We start from the raw sequence: 12,843 nt of genomic DNA, 5'->3' as shown, positions 1-12,843 counted from the left end.
TGTGCATGATTGTATATGTGCAATATGTGGCTTGAAGTAATACGTATGTCCTATTCCGCTTGAGTTCATAAAATATATATATATATATATATAATTGTTGTTACATGTGTTGTATGGGTAAAAATATAGTTGTTATTACATGTGTTGTATTGTTGCTTTCTTTAACAGGTTTGAACTTAAAGGTTCAAGACATGAAGAGTCGCCATGGGAGGAAAATAGACAAATCGAGTTAATTTATGTTTTGTGTATTATTTAATCTATTTATTTTGTAATAATTTGTTAAACCCTAACTCTATATATGTGATATATCATGGGGATCGTCTAAGGGGAGGGGGATATACGTGCTAATTGTCTATTTCATTTTTTAATGTAGTTTATTTTTTTGTTGTGTGTGATTGCTACATATATATTAATTATGTCGGAATTCCTTAAATAATCCAACTTAAAATCAACTGTTTAGTTGTGATTTGTTTAGTTTTAAAATCAACTAATTTTGTAATGAGCGACCTTTAAGTATGTCGCATAATAACAATTGATAGTCTCTTAATTAATTTGAATTAGTATGAGTTCGAGAACTATAGTATATTCAGATCTCAGTTTCATGTGCTTAACAAACCTTTTTAGCATGTTAATAGATTTAAAAGGATTAAAATCTGAACTTTTGTGCTAATTTGCCATATTTGTTATTTGTTAATATAGACTCCATTAATAAATTCTAGCATATTCACTTAGAAATTATGATTATAGGATCTAACTAATAACATCAATAGAAAAACTAGTTAAAGTCATTCTTTCAGCATGATAAATAATTGAAATGAATTGGTCTTGAATATATTCCGTTCACTTATTAATGACATTTGTTTCTTTGTATATATAAAATATTAGCATAGTGAGGTAAGGGTAGAAAGCATCCCTATAGGATCTAAATAATTGTCAATATGTTTTAGGCTTAGAAGTCATGCATATAAGTTTAACCTTTGTTATATATTAAATAAATATCATGCCTACAGGTTAACAATTTGTTTAAATGAACTAGATATCATGATTATGGGTTTGATAATGTTTTCAGCATATTCACACTTAGTAATCATGCCTATAGGACATAATTAATAAGTTGAGATGTTGATCAACACATTTAATAAATAAAAAGAGTAAAATTGTATTTTAAAATTATTGTCTGCTTCCTAGATTGAATCTAGCCCAAATCAATTAGGTTCTGATCTGTTTTGCTACTGAAAATGCTAATAACTCATTCTGATTTGCTATATGCTTTGTAAAAAAAAATGAATATATTTCTTGCATTTTTTGTGTTCTATTTGCTAATCACCTAAAATTAACTAATAATTATAATCTGCGTATGTTTAAAATCTGCTATTTTAAATTTGCTGACCTAATTAAATCATGCCTGTAATTAATTATTTTTGCATTTCGAACCGCCACTTAAATTAAATTCTGCACTAATAATACCTTTTGCTACTATTTTTTTTAAAAAAAATAATATTTTCTGCATTATACGCTTGCCTGTCCTAATTAAAATCAGCTATTGACTTTCCGCATTTTAAATTGACGTATTAAATTAATTCGCACAATAAATAATCTGCTACTGTTTTAAAGTATTTCTGCATGCGTGATCACTTTTTTGCTATACCTTTAAAATCTGTTTGTCTGTAACAATTTTGTCATTCTTATAAGTAATTTTACTGTTGTAATGCTTGTTTGTCTGCACACACACTTAGCATGTAACCTTCGCATCTTATTTGTGTTTGCTAGCATATTTAATAAAATTTAGAGGCCAATATGAGACCTTATGTGCTAAATGCTCGTCCAAATTGTTTGACTTGGTGTCTGGGTGGGCCTATTATATTTTATCTTTGTCTAAATTCACCCTAATAGCAGTCCAATGTTGTTCGTCTTGTATTCCCAAGATACTTAGAACAAAACTTTGAAGAACTTCGTAAGACATAATAAAGTTTAAGAACATTTTCACAACTAGAAAATTAAAACTAGTAGAGAAACTAGAATCAAAACCAAATTAGATAAAATATATGAAATATTTTTTTTTTCTAAAGAAGAATTGTTGTCAATCTGTGTTTAAAGAATCTTACTGATTCCAACAAACTTTGCAGAAACATGAAGTTACCAAAGTTTAATGAACCAGTGAAGAACAGAAGAACATAAATTAATTGACAAATCTAAAATCTGTAACACATACCAGAATCTGGAAAAACAGAAAGAAGATCAAGCCCATTGAATGCACAGTGTCCCCTTAAGGAAATTATTCCCTTCTAGTATCCGAGGTTTGATTTGGAATATGTCCTCCCAAGATAGAATGATCTCAATCACCAGTGTATTGATACCCAAAACGCTGGTGTCAGCGAGCCACTCAACGGCAGTAAAGTACACTTAGAATACTAGATTTATTAGTAGAAGAAGAAGTCCAGAAATTGGTTCTATTTTTAAAATGAGAGGAAATTTCTCAATTTATAGAAAACAAAGGATAGTGTGAAAAGGTTCTTATTGTGCCTTACCGGAAAGGTTACAAACCTTTGGAAAAGTCACAATCTTTTGGAAAGGTCACCACCTTTCATAAAAGTCACAACTTTTCAGAAAAGTCACAACTTTTCATAAAAGTCTTAACTCTTCATAAAAGTCGCAACTTTTCATCAAAGTCGCAACTTTTCATCAAAGTCACAACTCTTCATAAAAGTCGCAACTCTTCATTTTTCATTCACACCTTTTAAAACCCAACAATCCCCGCATGAATGGGGAATGACTCCAAGACAAAGAAACGGACAAGTATGTGTACTTTACAAGCAAAAATTAATTGCATCTGGATAAGTAGGTTTCCCCTTGGCCTTTCCGTAGTGAACATATGTCGGATATACTCGGTCAATCGGTAGATGCGATATCTTTGAACCGTCGAGCTTTGGTGTATACCTAGACAACCATACGTCACACAATTAACCCTTTACCGTTTATGGTTCTTACGGTTGTGTTCGTTTCAGCCATGAACACTTCCTGGTTTCATGAGTGTATAGAGAGATGGACTTTTGACAATCATCCTCGTTGAAGCGGCTGACACTTCACACTCACATAGGTGATTTCTAACCGTGTTATCGCGTAGATACACTATTTGGTCAAATCTGCCAAACTTAGCAAATCATTAAAAACATTAAGCTTTATTAACTCTATAACAAGCCTTAATGATGTATCCTTGTTCCTGAGCATTGTCTTCATCATGAGAATGGATTGAGTTAGTTGACAATGCCGAATCGTTAGTCACAACTTTGTTTTTCTCCTTGAATCTAGCTCTTGGGATCTCCAGTCTGCTAGATAGAGTTACCGCCATGATGACTTGTCCTAAGCCGTAAATCCATTCCCTTAGATGATCTTTCAACTTTCTCTCTAGTTAGGCCTTTTTGTAAGTGGATCCGACACATTATCCTTTGACTTTACATAGTCAATTCTGATAATTCCACTAGAGAGTAGTTTTCTAACGGTATCTTGTTTATGTCTTATATGACGAGACATTCCGTTATACATCATGCTCCATGCCTTGCCTATTGCATCTTTACTATCAAAGTGTATGCATACTGATGCCAAAGGTTTGGGCCAAAAAGAATATCTATCAAGAAATTCCGGAGTCTTTCAACTTGTTCACCGGCCTTATCTAGAGCACCTTGCTCAAAGATCATTGTAGAGCTAGCAATACATGTCTTTTTGGAAAATTTCCAAGAGACTGCTCCTCCACCAAAAGTAAATACATATCCACTCGTGGATTTTACTTTATTTGATCCCGGCGATCCAATTTGCATCACTATATCCTTTCAATACTGTAGGATATTTATATAATGCAAGACATAGTTTTGAGTATGTTTTAAATACCCCAAAACTCTTTTCATTGTCATCCAGTGCAAGACATAGTTTTGAGTATGTTTTAAATACCCCAAACACTCTTTTCATTGTCATCCAATGAGTTTAATTGGGATTATTTGTGAACCGACTCAGTTTATTAATAGCACAGGCTACATCTGATCGCGTACACTTTTTGATACACATCATACTTCCCAATACTCTAGTATAATCTAATTGTGAGTCACTTTCACCTTCATTCTTTTGAAGTGCAAAGCTCACATTATTGGAGTCTTGACAATATGAAAATCCAAATATTTGAACTAGTCAAGTACCTTTTCAATGTAATATGACCGTGACAATGCTAAACATCTTGGAGTTCTAAGGATTCTTATACCTAAGATCACATCAGCAACTCCACGATCTTTCATATCAAAGTTGCTTTCTAGCATATGTTTAGTAGCATTTATGTCATTAGTGTCTCTATTGATGATCAACATATCACCAATATACAAACTAACAATGACCTTGTGATTTTAATGTAAACACATTTATCACTTCCATCATTCTTACATCCATTTACCAACATAGTTTGGTCAAATTTCTTATGCCATTATTTGGGCGCTTGTTTTAGTCCATAAAATAACTTAACAAGTTCGCACACATTCTTTTCTTTACCAGGAACCACAAAACCCTCGGGTTGTTCCATGTAAATTTCTTCCTCCAATTCTCCATTTAAGAGAGTTGTTTTCACATTCATTTGATGAATTTGGAGGTCATATACCACAGCTAATACAACTAACATCCAAATGAATGTAATTCTAGCTACTGGCTAGTATGTGTCGAAAAGATCAAGGCCTTGTTTTTGTCATGCTTTGTATCTGTCAACAATTCCATCAACTTTCATTTTCCTTTTGAGGATCACTTTGAATCCAAAAGTTTATTTCCTGGGGGAAGATCAACCAACTTCCAATAGGATTGCTCAAGATTGAACCAATCTCACTATTAACACCATCTGTCCAAAAGGATGAGTCTACAGAAGACACAAGAAATGTTACAAAATCATATTCGAAGAAAGTAGATGTCCTTTGACATTTACTACACCTCGAAATATCTTTATTAAGTACATTTTCCTTTTATTCTTTCCAAGGTCGTTTAGACCTTTCACTAGACTACTCAAGTCTAATATTATAGTCCACTATCTTAGGTCCTATTTTAATCCTTTTAGGAATAGGAACTTGGACTTTGGCTAGATACCCCCACACTTTGAAATATTTCAAGTTGGATTTCCTTCATTTTCATTTCTCATATGGAATAGATTGTGTCCTGGAAAAATAAAACTTTTTATTGCTTTCTTTATGAAAAGGCAAAACTTTTTGTTGTTCCCTTTTGAAGTAAGGATAGTTCCTCCACACAAGTTTTGTGGTAAACCAGAACTCATAAGTATTGCATTGACCATTTCCTTCAAAGTTAAGTTTTTTTTTTTCCATTAGATTGAGGTGAATAGGGCAGCAGTTTGATGGATAATTCCACTTTACAAACATATTTCTGCAAAATGAGATTTATACTCTCCATCCCTATTACTTCTTATCTTTTTCCCAACTGATTTTCAACTTCAGTATCATATTGTCTAGACGTTTCTATTGCTTCATCCTTACCATTCAGCAAATAGATCTAGTCATTTCTAATGCAATTGTCAATGAAAGTTACGAAATACTTTTTTCCACTATGAGATGGTGTTGACTTCATATCACAAATGTCAGTGTAAATCAATTCTAAGGGATTAGATTTCCTTTCAACAGATTTATAAGAATGCTCAGCATACTTAGATTTCACACAAACTTGACATTTTTTTATTTATTTATTGCACTCAAAGTTAGACAAAACTTCTAAGTTGATCAGTTTCCTTACAAGGTTTTGTAATTGACATGCCCCAAGTGTTCATGTCACAAACTTAGACTCAAGCAAGTAAGAACAAATAAAAATATTGAGTTTGAAAAGCTCTTCGCGAGGTAGCTTTTTTCTCACTAATATTATGTTCCTATTTCTTACAATTTTGTGTGATACAAACATTGTTTAGAGTCATCACCTTGTCAAATGTTCTTTTCAGAAGGAACTTTCCATAACTTTCAATTGGATTGTTATAGAACTACCCATGAACAAAGTTTCATCGGGTCCAATAAAGGCAATATAGTCCAAATGTTTCTTTTACAGAACATAACAAATGACTATTCACCAATATTCATGTCTATGCAAATATTTTTATCATAATAGACACATTTTTTCATGAAAAATCACAACATTTTAAGTGACACTTTTTCATAAAAGAACACAATTATTTTGAACAAGTATATATAGAATTTGGTAGTTTCATACTAGTCACACCATATACTAGTAATAGAGAAACTCAACAACCACAATACAAAATATACTCCAAGAATTTTGTGGGTCTAACATAATACAAAAGTATCATTGAATTTCATATCTTTTGCTCCAAAATTAAATTAGACACCAAGTCTAATTTTATCTTTATCATAAGCAAAGAACCCCCACATTTTAAATGTGATCTCAAAAATATTTTTCAAGTATTTGAAAATAGTTTTTCCACATATTTTTCCAGACCATCAAAATGTCATTGGCACTATGAAACCTCTTTTGGAAATATTATTCTACAAAGAATTATATTGCTTCAATTCTCTTTGACATATTTACATAGTGTCAAAGTTCATTCATAGAGGCACAAAATCACAAACTCTAAGTCACTAGTATTTTTCCATCTATTACAAATAGACATACCACTTAGTATTTAGAATACTAACAATAAAGACAAAATTTTTTTTGTACAATTTGTTTCTATATAACAGTGAGTTTATAGAAAATCAAAAGTACAACATTGACTTATTATGTGAAGTTTTCATAATTTTTCAAACCAATTGCATAGTCTAATTTATCCAGAGTAGTAAACTACAAAAGTTTTTAGCCTACAAAAATCAGACACAATCAAATTTCACATGGAGTACAAAACTACAAAAAAAAAAAATTCTTTTTTTTTCTTTAGTCTCCAAACAGAATTAAACATATTCTTTATCACATAGAAATGTTTTTCTTTTCAAATAGTCTTCCAACTATAACATTTTGACATACTATTTTATCAAACAAAAATGTGCATCTCTCATTTTGCAAACTAAAGAATTTTAAAGGCAATACTATTTGCCAAGAAAAATTCATTCCACAACAAATAGTTTGCAGATCTTTTTCCAAAGATACATGTGATAAAAAATCAAAATTGTTAACTCTTAGAAACTATTTTCCTCCTTAGATAAATAATAAGAAGGTTACCTGGTGTAATCTTTAACCAGAATAACACCAATTTTTTCTGTACATTCTCACTTCGACCTTGCTAAACAAAGCACCAAATTATGGAGAAGTAATGCCTTAAACTTCTACTTCCATGATCTGTTTCTCTCAATCAGTAGAATACAAGAAATACCAACAGTATAATAATTTCCTTAAGATTGTTGTTCGTCTTGTATTCCCAAGATACTTAGAACAAAACTTTGAAGAACTTCGTAAGACACAATAAAGTTTAAGAACATTTTCACAACTAGAAAATTAAAACTAGTAGAGAAACTAGAATCAAAACCAAATTAGATAAAATATATGAAATATTTTTTTTTTCTAAAGAAGAATTGTTGTCAATCTGTGTTTAAAGAATCTTACTGATTCCAACAAACTTTGCAGAAACATGAAGTTACCAAAGTTTAATGAACCAGTGAAGAACAGAAGAACATAAATTAATTGACAAATCTAAAATCTGTAACACATACCAGAATCTGGAAAAACAGAAAGAAGATCAAGCCCATTGAATGCACAGTGTCCCCTTAAGGAAATTATTCCCTTCTAGTATCCGAGGTTTGATTTGGAATATGTCCTCCCAAGATAGAATGATCTCAATCACCAGTGTATTGATACCCAAAACGCTGGTGTCAGCGAGCCACTCAACGGCAGTAAAGTACACTTAGAATACTAAATTTATTAGTAGAAGAAGAAGTCCAGAAATTGGTTCTATTTTTAAAATGAGAGGAAATTTCTCAATTTATAGAAAACAAAGAATAGTGTGAAAAGGTTCTTATTGTGCCTTACCGGAAAGGTCACAAACCTTTGGAAAAGTCACAATCTTTTGGAAAGGTCACCACCTTTCATAAAAGTCACAACTTTTCAGAAAAGTCGCAACTTTTCATAAAAGTCTTAACTCTTCATAAAAGTCGCAACTTTTCATCAAAGTCGCAACTTTTCATCAAAGTCACAACTCTTCATAAAAGTCGCAACTCTTCATTTTTCATTCACACCTTTTAAAACCCAACATCCAATGCCTCTTGAACCTTACGTAGGGACGCTAGACACCTTTTAGAGACGAAAAACATGCGGTGGTGGGGTAGGGGTAGTTTAGGCCCTATGGATATGATGACATCGACTCAGGCTTAAAGCGACAAACCTTGGTTTTGTCAGTCCCTACACGGATGCCTATCAAATAAAAAATATATAAAATCGAGTGCTGATCGTAAAGTCCTTTAGAGTCTCCCTTTCCTTTGTCCCTTTATTTGTTTATTATTATATTTGTTTGGGGTATCTTAAATAAAAATATAAAAAAATTGTTTATTCTATTTGATTGTGTAATTTCTGTCTCCTCGCTCCGCTTTTATTAATTGTTTAAATATTCATTTTTGTTTATTACATCATCTAGTCTTGCATGCTTAATTAATAAAGTAGATAATTTAATTAATCCTAATCGTTTAATCATAGTTATCACCTAGTCATCATGCTAATTAAATAAATGATAAATGAAGTGACCTTAAATGCTACTTGTAACCCCCACATAAATTGCATGAGATACGGTCGGGACCCAAATTTGTGGACCTCGAGGGATGCCTAACACCTTCCCCTCGAGGTAATTTGAACCCTTACCCTGATCTCTGGTTCGTTGACCTTAGATAGACTTAGTTAGGTTCGATAGGTGCCCTAACGCGCCTTAATTCGTTAGGTGACGACTCTTCAATCACCCAAAGCCTAAAAGAGTTGTTAGGTCGTGCACCAAAGCCCATTTTGCGAAAAACGGGACGCAACATTCAATATAATTCTTCAATGTACTATTCTCTTCATATTGAAGTAATAATAAATTTATTGTTGTAATACGTTGATGACTTTCTTGCAATGAAGATACTGATGATGCATCACCAGGCAATGATAATGATAACGATTTTGTGAAATAAAGTTGGTGCCTCACTGGGCGATAATGATGATGCCTCACTGGGCAGTGACGATGATGATGACTTCCTGGTGCTGAATAAAGATAAGGCCTCACTGGATAATGACAACGATACCTCACTGGGCAATGAGTTAAAACTGACTTTTCGACACTGGATGAAGATAAGGCCTCACTGGGCAGTGATGATGATGACGACTTCCCAATGCTGAATGAAGATAAGGCCTAGTTGGGAAATGACGATAATAATGAATTTTGGTGTTGAATGAAGATAAGGCCTCACTTGGTGATGACGACGATGATGATTTTCCGGTGTTGAATGAAAGATAAGGTCTCACTAAGCAATGACAATGATGATGACTTTCCGATGTTGCATGAAGATAAGACCTCACTGGGCAATGATGATGATGATGACTTCCCGGTGTTGAATGAAGATAAGGCCTCACTAGGCAATAACGATGATGATGACTTCCCGGTGCCGAATAAAGATAAGGTCTCACTGGAAATGACAATGATGATGACTTCCGATGTTGAATGAAGATAAGGCCTCACTGGGCAATGACGATGATGATGACTTTCCGTGCTGAATGAAGATAAGGCCTCACTTGGCAATGACGGTGATGATGACTTCCTGATGGTGAATGAAGATAAAGCCTCACTGGGCAATGAAGATGATGATTAGAGTTGTCGAAATGAGTTGGCCCAACCCAACCCAACCAAACCCTAACGGGATAGAGAGTTAAATGAGTTAGGATGGTTAGGCCCTTTAAATTAAAGACCCTATAAAATAGCAGCCCAACCCAGCCCTAAGCAGACCACGGGTTGAGACGGGTTGGCCCTTCAACCAAAAAATGAACAATATTGCTCTCTTAGAAAGAATATCTAATAGTATCGAATGTTGATGTCTAATGAACACGACATCAGTACATACAAAAATTCATTTATGAATCACAAACTTCGGTGAATACTTACAAAAATACATAATAGCAAACATAAGATTTAACAGAAAAATGTTGATCATTCCATCATTCCTCCCACAAAATATTAGCTGGTTTAAAAGATTTCCAGCAACACAAGGCAGCCCAAAAACTTAACAAATCTAAATTGCTAATTATTACATAATCCATTAATTAAAGTTTTACAACTCCGCTTCCGCTTCCACTTGTACCATTGATCATATTTGAATCAACATGTGATATTGTTTCCTTAAGAAGTTCATCTTCTTCTACGATTCACCATACAAAATGTTAGTTAGATAATAATTAACAAATACTTTCAGAAAAAGAGTGATATATTAATAGATTAGATAGAAAAATATTACCCTCATTAGGTTGAGTAAACCCAAGCAATCAATTTCTTGTAGTGACAAGAGTTTGGACATTTTCATCATGGATACAATTTCTATATTTGGTAACAACACGACCACAAAGACAAAATATTGATTCAGATGCTATGGCGGTAATTGGAACACTAAGAATATCTCATGCCATTACCGAAAGATCTGGATATTTTTTTTTCCATTATCCTTTCAATACTTAATAACATCCATCTCATGAAAAGTCTCATAATCGAGCTTTTGTTCCTCCAAATAAAGGTCCAATTCTGACTTTCTAGCAATGCAAATAGATGTACCCTCAAACTCTTTAAATTCCTATTAATTTGAAACATGAAATGTGATAACGATAAGAAGACGAACCACATCATAACAAGTAAAAATGTAAACTGATTTTAACTTCAAATAAAATAGTAAAAGGTAACTCATTTTTTTGTCTAACTACGCATTAAACAGAACTACAAAAACTATCTAGTAAACAAAATTAGTTCTAAAACGTGTAAGTGGTTTTAATCACAACCCATCAAATTAGACAATAGAAGTGGTTTTAAGAAAAGATACAAAATGATTTAGAGAGAGAAATTAGATACTTACCGCAAACAAAGTAGACTTCTTTTGTTTAGATTAATTTCCTTCTTCAGTTGGTTTGGGCCAAATTGTAGAAACAGTTCCCCCAATTTGATTATTTGCATACCGTTCATAGAACTTGTATAATTTTAACTTTATATGTCGAAGAAGAGTTCAACTTTGTGAGAAAAAATATTCTAAAAGTTGCATCTTGAAGCGAGGATCCAGAATTGCTCCAAATGAGAGTTTTAAACTATATCTATTCCAATATTTTCGAAACTTTTTGAACATTCTTACAACCATTTCATTAATAACTTCATCTAAATTACTTGAATTATCCTTCAGCAATAGAGCTGTCAAAATGAGCTTGGCCCGCCCATTAAGTCGATCCAACTCAACCCTTGAATTAAGTGAGGTTGGGCCTAATTTTTTGGCTCATTTAGGAACGAGGCTTTTTGGCCCAGCCTCATTTGACCCGCTATCCTTGTAGGCCCAACCCGCGAGCCTTAGATCATATCCTGTGGGCTATGAATGTTTAAAGTTTTATTTGTAAAGATTTTATCAATAGATATTTTAAAACAAATATAAAATCAAGTCCTTTGCAAATCTTTTACATTTTAGGGCCATGAGCCCACTAAAATTTCTTTATTGCCCAAGGCCATTACTCCATTAAGATTTTGATTCATTTTTATAAGTATACTAGATATTAGGTTCCCGCGCCAGCGCGGGCCCAATATATATTACTTCCTCCGTCTCATTTTATGTGAGGTAGTTTGATTCGCCACGGAGTTTAAGAAAGAAATGAAGACTTTTAAAACTTGTGGTCCAAAATGAATTATATAAATTTGTATGACTGTAAATTATTTCATTAAAGGTTAAATAAATATTTTATAGTCAAATTGTTACTTAATATAGAAATGTGACATTCTTTTGGGACTGACTAAAAAGGAAAGTAAGTCACATAAATTGGGAGTAGTTCTTTGTTTCAATTTATGTGACACCGATGAAATTTGGAGAGCTATATATTATTTTGTATGTGATTTTGTTAAATATATTTTGAAGTTGTTAATTTATTGTGATTTATAGCACTTCTTATATCATTTTCAAATAATATATATTACTCTTTCTGTTCCATTTTATGTGACGTAGGTACTTTTACGAAAATCAACTAAATTTCTTATATGATTCTTAAATATTTTTAGTTGTTATTTTACTTTAATTTACAGTACTTTTTAAGTTATTTTCAAACAAACTTCTTTTGTTTCAATATGGAATTAAAGAGTCAATAAAATTTCTTTTATGTTTTTTTTAATAGCTTATATTATTACATTGTGATTTTCAGTACTTTTTATGTAATTTTTAAATATAGAACAAATTAAAAGAAAAACAAGGAAAAATTTAAATGAAGAAAGTACTAAAATTTTCAAATAATCATATTTCTATATTAAATTGTTAAAAACTTTAAAACTCCACATCTATGCACAAAATAATATACGGAAGACAAAATAATTTTTACAATATATATTAAAGCTCTTTCTAATAATATCACATATTTATTCTATTTTTTAAATATGACTCCTTCCGTATCAATTTATTTGAACATATTTTTTTTATTTCACTTAAAAAAGAAAATTACTTCTTAATTTAAATTTTTTTACATAGCGTATCTATGATTATAAAATTAGAAATACTTTTTACTTTAATATATGTGATATATTTTAAATTTAAGATTACAAAATTTAAAAATATTCTTCATATTTAACACTTCGTGCAAAAAAAAAAAGATGAAACAATTAAAATGGAAGAAACAATATAAATAATTTATTAA

This window comes from Solanum verrucosum, unplaced genomic scaffold, assembly GCF_900185275.1.
Source record: "Solanum verrucosum unplaced genomic scaffold, falcon-dt-bn FXZP01000038.1, whole genome shotgun sequence".
NCBI lineage: Eukaryota > Viridiplantae > Streptophyta > Magnoliopsida > Solanales > Solanaceae > Solanum > Solanum verrucosum.
Note: the sequence above shows the minus strand (reverse complement) of the source record.